The sequence below is a fragment of the Hyaena hyaena genome, unplaced genomic scaffold (genome assembly GCF_003009895.1).
Source record: "Hyaena hyaena isolate Hyena2069 unplaced genomic scaffold, ASM300989v1 scaffold_19, whole genome shotgun sequence".
Lineage (NCBI taxonomy): Eukaryota > Metazoa > Chordata > Mammalia > Carnivora > Hyaenidae > Hyaena > Hyaena hyaena.
Genome location: NW_024080651.1, coordinates 5,495,724 through 5,505,801, shown reverse-complemented (window position 1 = coordinate 5,505,801; position 10,078 = coordinate 5,495,724). Strand labels below are relative to the sequence as shown.

At 46.0% G+C, this 10,078-nt stretch overlaps 1 long non-coding RNA gene across 1 annotated transcript; it reads right to left on the bottom strand.

The window, feature by feature from the left end:
- Nucleotides 1–1,624: 1,624 nt before the first annotated feature.
- Nucleotides 1,625–9,859, bottom strand: LOC120227903. The gene is made up of 3 exons (XR_005527363.1): nt 9,772–9,859; nt 9,558–9,560; nt 1,625–1,636 (listed from the first exon to the last, which is right to left on the bottom strand). It is a non-coding gene; the product is annotated as an uncharacterized LOC120227903 (long non-coding RNA).
- Between the last annotated feature and the right edge of the window lie 219 nt (nt 9,860–10,078).

The following is a 10,078-nucleotide window of genomic DNA, read 5'->3' as shown; positions in this document are numbered from 1 at the left end:
CCTTGAACTGAAGAGATTATCAGTCCTCCCCCCCCACCCCCCGCAAAACCCCTACATGTCCATGGACAGGTAGGGACCACAGGTAGGAAGCAGTATCTGTGCATGGCAGGCGGGGAGCGACAAAGCAAGCAGCCTGCTTCTTCCAAAGCACTACTCACCTGGAGACCTGAGCAGCAAGTCGAGGTACCCTTACCTGCCCCACACCTCTGCATCTCCTCTGTACACCGGTGCCCGTCAGGCCACAGGGAGGAAGACTGTGCAGAACATGGGTGCATAAAGGTGGAATGACTTTGCCATGGTCAAGGGTAAAGAGCTTGAGCTTTGGGGGCTCCTGGGTGGCTCAGTCAGTCAAGCGTCCAACTCTTGGTTTAGGCTCACATCATAATCTCACGGTTCTAGAGTTCAAGCCCCACGTGCTTAGGATTCTTTCCCTCTCTGCCCCTCTCCTACTTGTTCTCTCTTTCTCCCTCAAGAATAAATAAACATTAAAAAGGGGAAAAAAAGCCTGTTTTGGCTGTACAGCTCCACTATCTGCTTACTGTCAACTCCGGGCAAATCTCTGAGCCTCAACTTCCTCATCAGATAAACCAGGCATGAAGATGGGGTGCTTGGGTAGCTCAGTCGGTTAAGCATCCGACTTCAGCTCAGGTTATGATTTCACGGTTTGTGGGTTCAAGCCCCTCATTGGGCTCTGTGCTGACAGCTAGCTCAGAGCCTGGAGCCTGGTTCAGACTCTGTATCTCCCTCTCTCTCTGCTCCTCCCCTGCTCATACTGTCTCTCTCTCAGAAATAAATAAAAAACGTTAAAAAATTGTAAAAAAAAAAACAAAAAACCCTCAGGCATGAAGATTAGGGGAGACCATCATGAGCTAACATTTTCTGTGCTAAATTCTCAGCACAACCTGTGAGGTTGGTTCCATTACCATCCTCCACTTGCAGACCAGCAAACACACTCAGAATGGTAGAGGCATCCCACTCACCCCTGTCCCAGGCCACATAAGAAGTGTCAGAGCCAGCATACAAACTCAGGTCTGTCCTCTGACCCCAGAGCCTTCATTCCCAAGTTCCAGTGACTTCGATGTGACACACATGTAAATGTCTACTACCACGCTCAGCCCAGAGCAGCCCTTACCCTGCTAGGACCCTAGGACAAGGGCTTGCACAGTGCAACAGGAAAAAGCCACGGAGGAAGTCAGGGTCAGTGCTGGAAGGAGTGCCCAGAGGCCCTGTGTGGGTAAGCACTCTTCATGCTTAGGTGACCCTCTCAGGTGTCTTGCACCCCACTCCCAAGTCACTTGGGACTGTGACACCCAGGAAGAGCTGTCACACCAGGAGCCTGTCTAGCCACTGCCTGATGGCCTGGGCAAAGACTGGGCACTGGCCTCACTTCTCCACAGCAGTGATCACCTATCTCTGCCCCTGGCATAGGTGAGGGAAGCCCTGTGGTACCAAAGAACCCTGGGGCGTAGGGCTACTGAGAAATCTGACCACTGATAGCCAAAAGTGGGACCTGGGGACCTGTTGCCTTTGGGGCTGTGGCCAGTCTCAGAACATACTTTCTGAGATGCTTTTTATAATTCTGGCAATTCTCCAAATTTTTGCTTCCTTATCTGTAAAATAGGAGTGACAGGACTGACTTGAGAGGGTTGTAGTGAGGATTAATAATGTATACCAGGTGCTGGGCACAAAGCCAGGCTCCCGATGGGTGACAGTGAACTTCAAGCCCTTCCCTGACTCCCTCTCTTTCTGCTGTCTGCCTTTGTCCCTCTAGAGCCTTGGAGGGACCCCCAAAACTAACTCTCCACAGCAACTTCCCTCCTCTGTATTTCACTTGCTTCCATCCCACATTTTTTACTTGGTATGCCCCAAGCACAAGTCCCCACTTGTGCTTTCATTTTTCATGTATCAGGCCTTTACTTATGCCAACCTTCAACACATCCAATTTCTGACAACAATAACCTCAATAATAATGGCACATGTTGTGTTTACTGAGTGCCAGGTGCCCTTCTAAACACCTCACACACATTGCTTCAGTCTGTCCTTGCAGCTGCCCAAAGAGGTAGACACTATTTTTACAATTAAGCAACTTGCCCCAAACACATAGCTTTAAGAGGTGCACTGAGGACCTGAGCCTAGGCCCAGACTATTTCTTCACGGCTACCCTGCACTGGGAAGTGACATGGCTTGACTCCAGCTGTCCTGTCCAACTGGAGCTCCCCACTCTGCTCCTTCCATTCTCAGTGTGCACCATTCATTTCCAGCCCCAGGCCTTTACCCATGGAACACCATCTACCTGGGAGGCTCTCCCTCCATGGCTCTGGGCGTCTGAATCTCACCCTTTTCACAGCCTCCATTGCCGCTGTTCTCCTGGGTCTTCACCACTGTTCACTGTGGTCTCCAGGGATAGACAGTTGGGTGCAGAGCCCAGTGCCTCCACTTTCTGACTGGGTGACCTCTGGCAGGTGTGTCTCCTCTTCCTAGTGTGGAAAACAAGGATAACAGTTCCTGTTCACAAAACTGCTGGAACGGTTACATGGACTGATCCATTATGAACACATTAGGAAAACAAAGCTCCCTTTTAGTTTACCTGCACTATCTCCTTCACCAGGCCACACCCTCAAAGAATGAATGTAGGCAAACTTTTTCTGTAAAGAGCCAGAGGGTAAACATTTTCATCTTTGTGGGCCATATGGTTTCTGTCATAGCTACTCAACTCTGCCATTGTGTAAGAGCAGCCAGGCACAGACAATACATAAATGGATGGGCATGGCTGTGCTCCAACAGAACTCGTTGATGGACACTGAAATTTGAATTTCATACAATTTTTACATGTTACAAAACATTCTGCTGCTTTTGATTTGTCTCCAACTGTTAAAAAAAGGTACAAACCATTCATAACTCACAGGCTGTACAAAAACGGGCGGCCGGCCAGACTTGTCCCTGAGGCTACAGTTTGCTGACCACCGCCCAGGCTCATCTCTCCAGGTCCTCCCCTGATTTCAAATCTTGGATTTCACCCAGACTGGGGTCCCAGCCCACCACGGGCTCCTAGTTCATGTGAGTGAAGCTGATCTGACACACAGAACTTGTGATTTCTTGGTCTGCAGATCAATTCATCGATCCATGTAGACTGCAATGCCACATTGCCAAACCAAGGTCGTTCTGAGAACTTCAGAGCCTATGCAAAGAGGGGCCTAATGTGCTCAGAACAAGAACTGTCTTCCCGGGTCACCTGTCCTGTTTCCTGGCCCTTTTGTTTTCATTTAAGTCTCCTTTTGGGGCTAGAAGTAGAGGAGGAAGGACAAAGGGAAGAGGGTGGGCAGGGAGCTGGCAGAAGGAAGGACTTGGAGGGAGTGGTGAATGAATCCCATTGCTGTCTGCCCCAGTTCTTCTGGGGGCTTATCTATCTGCTTTCTGGCTTTTCTGAAGGTCTGGACTCAGATGAAGTGATGGCTGCTGGCGTGGGCAGTGAACTCAGAATTTCTCAGTTCTCTTGAGTGCCCCTTGCAAGAGGAAATTCAATAGCCCCTATCTTACATTTGAGTGACGATAGTCAGTACTCACCCTAAAGTTACCTAAAACTGGCCCTTAAGTTATCAGCAACATCTCTAAAATCTATCCTGGGCCCTGGAGAAAGCGGGCTAGTGGAATTTCCTCCAGTTTACCTAATCATGCCTAGCCACTGAGTACCTGGCAGCAGGGCCTCCAGAATTCTAGTCCTTACACAGCCAGCTCCCCACCTTCCCCGTGGCTACCTCTGGCTCTCCTCTGCACCTCTCCAAGAGTGGAGGGTGCCTTTATAACCTGTGAAGCCGTTCGCACTAGCGGTAGAGAGAGGAGGGCAGAGCAATAATGTCTGGATCTGCAGCTCTTACTAAACTGCTGTGCAAGGAAATGACAAATATTTATCTAAGAGAAGAAATCTGTCCCAACAAAACAAGTTTTCTTGGAGGACAAGGCAGTATGGAGGTAGGTGCTTCTGTAACGATTTTTTTTTTTTTTTAAATTTTTATTTATTTCTAGGAGAGAGAGAGAGAGACAGCATGAGCAGGGGAGGGTCAGAGAGAGAGGGAGTCACAGACTGAAACAGGCTCCAGGCTCCGAGCTGGCAGTCAGCACAGAGCCCGACGCGGGGCCCGAACCCACGAACCGCGAGATCACGACCCAAGCGAAAGTCGGACGCTCAACCGACTAAGCCACCCAGGCGCCCCGGAGGTAGGTGCTTCTGAATAAAGCTTCTTTGTATCACTGTGGATGGGCACAACAGGAAAATAACTTATTTTGCTTCAGGGAGAGTCTTCTGCCCTCCCCAAATCTGGTGCCCTACCCTGTGGCCTGTCTATACCAGGCAGAGGTCAAAGCCTGTAGCAACAACTGAAAAGGAAACTGTGTGATTATTGACATCTCTCTCCCTCCTGCAAGGGCATTCTCTCCTGAGTTTCTCCTCTTCCGAGTCAAAATCCCTGCCTTGAGCCTGCTGACTACTTTCATGTCCATGTTAAGGAGCACAAACTCCATGAGTGGCAGGACTGTATTTAATTTTTTTTTCCACTTTTGGATGCTGAAAATTATTTGCTTATTCATGTAGTTTCCTCTGCCTATAAAGTCCTTATGTCTTGACTACCTGAGGAATTTTTATTCAAAAGCTCAGCTCAGATGGCCCCTTGTCTGCATAGCTTTCCCTCCCTGCTCCAGAAGAGAGACAGTTTTCTTCCTTCTTTTTCTTTGTGTGTGTGATGAGAGAGAGCAGGGGAGGGGCAGAGAGAAAGGGAGACAGAGGATCGAAAGCGGGCTCTGTGCTGACAACTGAGAGCCCAAAGCAGGGCTTGAACTCACGAACTGTGAGATCATGACCTGAGCTGAAGTTGGATGCTTAACCAACTGAGCCACCCAGGTGCCCCAGTTTTTATTTATTACATCACTACCATGTGTCACACACCACACCAGAGGCCTTATGTGTTATCATCAATCCTGTGGGGTAGGTACTAATTTATTCTGAGACCCAGAGTAAAATAGGTAACCACCAATGTCACACAGCTGTGACGTTGCCAGAGCTGACTGGGGTCCTGAACTGCCAGACTGTGGAGTCCAGGGCTCCACCACTGTGTTTCCCTCTGGGCCATCTCCCTGTTCTGCACATATTTCTACTTCTGCATCATGTTTTTATGAATTTATCTCCCCATATGAGGCCAGGTTTCTTTGCAAATGGTATTCATGCAAAGATAATTCATTTCTGCATTCTCAATACCTAGAATAGTGCTTGGCACTGAGCAACCACTAATTCATGGAACAGAAATTCTGAGTGGCTGCTGTGTGCTGAGAAAGACTCAATTCCTGTTCTCAAGGATCTTATGAATACAAAGTAGTACAGGACATGGGACATACACACACATGGAGGTACCATAAGAGAGAATGTAATGTGAGAGGTGAAGGGAAATAAATGCTCTGATGATTTGGAGAAGAATAAAGTGCCGGCCAGGTCTGAGAAGATGGCATCAGACTAGGACCATGAAGCACCCTTAGGACTTGAAGATGTCGAATGGGTGTGGGAGGAGCAAGGGAGCTCAGAGAAAAAAGGACATGGACAAATTTGCCCTTGAAGTCCAGATACGAGCTGACGATCAAAGTGACAAATCCCTTCATGTCACTGAGGGAGAAAAGGGCCATTTCAGACTTTGTAGGAGCTGCTGGGAAAAGTCTGCCAGCCATCAGATGGAGGAGAAGAACTGGTCAGGGCATACTGTGCTCCAATGTGGGGGCCAGTGTGGGTGACTGAACAAAGACAATTTCCTAGGAATTCTGTAAATCTCTCATTATAACAAGCACCGCTGCTATTTACTGAGGACACGGTTCTGATTCTCGTGATCATGACACATACACTTGTCTCCATTTCACAAGAAGACCAGCACAGAAAAAACAAATAAATAAACAAAAGCCTGAGATTTAGAACAAGAATATCTTCCAAGGCTTGCTCTTACTTTCCTATGCCAATGGCAGAACTTTTCTGGAAAATTATTAGAATTTATCAAGGGTCTAAAAATGTTTCTATCTTTTAAACCAATAATTCTATTCAGTGGGAGATATCTAGCAAAGTAACCCTAAATAGCTTAATGCACAAAGATGTGGGGCACCTGGGTAGCTCAGTCGGTTAAGCATTTGACTTCGGCTCAGGTCATGATCTCAAAGTTTGTGGGTTCGAGCCCCGTGTCGGGCTCTGTGTTGACAGCTAGCTCAGAGCCTGGAGCCTGTCTTCAGATTCTGTGTCTCCCTCTCTCTCTGACCCCCACCCCTGCTCATGCTGTCTCTATCTCTCTCTCAAAAATAAATAAAACATTTTTTAAAAAGTATATAAATTGTGGAAGCAGCCTAAGTGGTTGGTTAATATACAGCCATTTGAAAATTATGATTACAAAAAATGTTTAAGACCATGGGGGGAAATGTTTGTATTAAGTCGTGATGAGAAAACAGCAGGTTATGGAAAAACAAAATTGCCTAGCTGGTAAGATCTGAACAATGTTAAAAAGATACATGGAAGAAAGGCTGGAAGCAAATGCAATTGCCACTGGTTTATCTGGGTATCATATCCTATATAAACTTGAAGGGTTTTTTTGTTTTTTGTTTTTTTTAATCTTTTTCAATGGCTGCCCTCAGTGATGCCATGTCAAACCCCTTTTTCTCACTGGGTAGCTTAATGATGGATGCTACAGATTCTCAGCTACCTTCAGGAATTAGAATAGTCTCGTTCATAGCAGCACTCTCCACAATAGCTAAAACATGGAAAGAGCCTAAGTGTCCATCAACGGACGAATGGATCAAGAAGATGTGGTTTATCTATACCATGGAATACTACATGGCAATGAGAAAAAAATGAAATCTGGCCTTGTGTAGCAACATGGATGGACCTTGAGGGTATTATGCTGAGCGAAATAAGTCAGGCAGAGAAGGACAAATATCATATGTTTGCACATATAGGAGGATTAGGAGGAACTTAACGGAGGACCATGGGGGAGAAGAAGGGGGGAAATAGTGGGGGAAAGGGGGAGAGGCAAACCATGAGAGACTCTTGAATGCTGACAAAAACTGAGGACTGATGGATGTGGGGGGGGGGTGGGCACGGAGAGGGGCACTTGTGGGGATGAGCACTGGGTGTTATATGGAAACCAACTTGACAATAAACTATTTGTAAAAAAAAAAAAAAATGTAAGATAAGATTCGCATGGTACTAAGATTTCAGGACAATTTTTTTAAACTTGATTTGTTGTTAATCTGTCTAGTTTAATAAAAGTAATTATATTTTATTTGTAAAAAAAAAGGAATTAGAATAGTCTCCCTCTGGTATTTAAGATTAATTTTAAATGTGTACACAAATAAAAATATTCATTTTTGAAATGTCCATCTCAAATTCCCCTTCAAAGCTCCTGCCCTGCCCCTCCCAGGGAAGCTAGACCTGGCCATGGCTCTGGTGGCTTGACATGGCTCTGGTGGCTTGAGGGGAGGGAAGGGGAACACTTCTGTGCTGGCTCCTTTTTGTGAGAGGGCTGGGGACAGGGTTAGGGAGGCCAAGGTCTTCCTCCCTGACAGCCTCAGGGAAGAGGTGGTCTCTCTGTTGGTTGACTGCTGCTCTTCAACGCCACCTTCCTCTGTGAGGCAACATTCGAACACTGGCTCTCTAGTGCAGAACCTTTCTGAATCTCAGTTTCCTTACCTGTAAAATGGAAAGAAAACAAACTACCTTATGTGGGTGATGTGGAAACAGAATAAGATAATGTATGTGGGAGCATTGTCAACTGTAAAACATTATGTAAATGGTATTAGCTATTATTATTCCTTTGGGGAGCCTATTATTTGGAATGTCTACTATTATTTGAAATGGATACCTCCACTAAGAGATCAAATAGGTATTTCACGCAATAAGTAGAAACAGAACTGATGAATTCTCCCATTCTGCCCCTATCTGCTCTTCTCCCAGTAGTCCCCATCTCAGTAAAGAGCAACTCCATTCTTCCAGTGTTTCAGGCCAAAATGTTTGCAGGCAGCCATGGCCCCTTCCTCCTCTCACACCCCACCTCCAACCCATCAACAAACCCTGCTGACTGTACTTTTAAACCACATCTACAATTCAGTAGTCTCTTCCCACTTCCACTACTGCCTGGTCCAAGCCACCTCACCTCTCTCTGGCAACTGTCCTCTAGTGAGTTCTCCTTCTCCACCCTTGCGTTCCTGTATCAGTCTCTGCAGCCAAAGTGAGCCTTGTCGAACCTAAGTCAGTTCACATTGCTTTTGGTTCCAAACCTCTTCAATGGCTTTCCATCTCACTCAAAGAAAAACCCAAAGTCCTTGTCAAGGTGTACAAGGCCCCATATGATCTGGCTACTGGTTTCCTCTCTTACTTTGCTCTCTCCTTCACTCACCTAGCTCCAGCCACTCCACCTATTCACTGCTCCTCCCAAAATCAAAGCATGCTCCTGCCTCAGGGCCTCTGCACTCTCTAGTTCCTCTGCCATGAATACTCTTTCTCCAGATAATCACAGGGATTGCTCCCTCACCTCAATAGAGTTGTTTTTCCCAACCACCAAATTTAGAACAACACACTCTTGCCCTATTCTTCTTTCTTAGCATTTAGCACCCCTGACATGTTACATATTTATGTGCTTTGCCTGCTGCTACGTCCCCAACATCTAGTATAGAAATTAATTCCTTCTAAACCGTTCTGTTTAATGACCTACCAAGTCCAGTGGCAATTTTCATGCCGTTGGGTTCTTCTGGATTGGGTTCCTTTCCTTGTGTATTGGGGAAAGTCACATGCTTTCTTCTAGGTCCTGAAGGGTAACAAAAGCCTACTTCCATGTTCAACTTTAAGTGTAATTACCTTGGCACTTGGGATATAGGGTTGGAGAGAAGAGGAGGGGATTTGCCCCTAGTGTCTGGCCATCTTTAGCCCTCTTCCTGATGTCTGTGACTGGCTGGAGTCTGGCAAGATGCAGTCTGCTACAAGCCACTTTTTTGGGAAGTTGCATTGTGGAAAAGACAAATACACGTAAATAACCAAGAAATGTGATAAGGAGTAGGTAGATGTCAGGCATTTATTGTATTTATAGAAAGTGGAGGGAGGAGTATATACCCAGAACTCTATAGAGATGTTACTGGTCTTAAGAGTTAGGAGATGGGGTCATGTATCCAACATATGACCATGAACTCTAGGGACACTTCCATCTACATTCACCACCCCACTTGCCTCAACTTTCACAGGAAGCCAAAATAAAACTCTGTAGCCACTCAGCCTGAATGGTGACTATGTCTGACCTCAGGGTGCTTTGTCATAAGGGGAGAAGGAGCACATCACTATTGTCAATGTAGAGGCTGATCCCCACCTAATGACCAGCTCATTTATGGGCCCATGTGGTTGTGATACTTGTGGAGTTCTAGTGCTGTAGACTCCAGACCTGTTCTGACCTTAGCTGGTATTGGGCTACCATCCCTGCCCCTTATACAGAAAACTGCACTTCCCTGAACTGTTTTCAACAAGCTGCTCTCTTCCTCCTCAGACCTGCCTGGACTGGCTAGGGCACTCCACAACAATATTCTATTTTTCCTTGGCAGAACTTGGTTCTGGCTCCAATCCTTTGCCATCTGAGGCACCTGTATGCAACTACCTGGGAGAGACCAGCAGGGGGAGCCAGGACAATTCAGATTCTTCAGCTAGACAAGCGGTCAAGGATAAACACTACTTCTCAAGAGGTTCAGGTAGTTTTCTCCTCAATTAAGATACACAGACAACTGTGGATTGAACAAAAGCTCTTTTTAAAAGGGCTATTCTGAAGATTGTGATTCTGACTCGGAGGAACCATGGTGATTGTGGAAGGAATCACATGTTAAAATTCTTAAATAAAAATTTATTGATTTTAATAACTTTGTCTATGTTACATCACACATAATTTAAAAAAATTTAACACTTCTCGTAGAAAGTCAGCATGTATTTTTGGCTCGAAGTTTCTCTAGTGTTTTCTGTGAAGGGAATAAAAATAATTAACAGTTAAAAAAAAAAAAAAAAAAGATACACAGAGCCAGGGGCACCTGG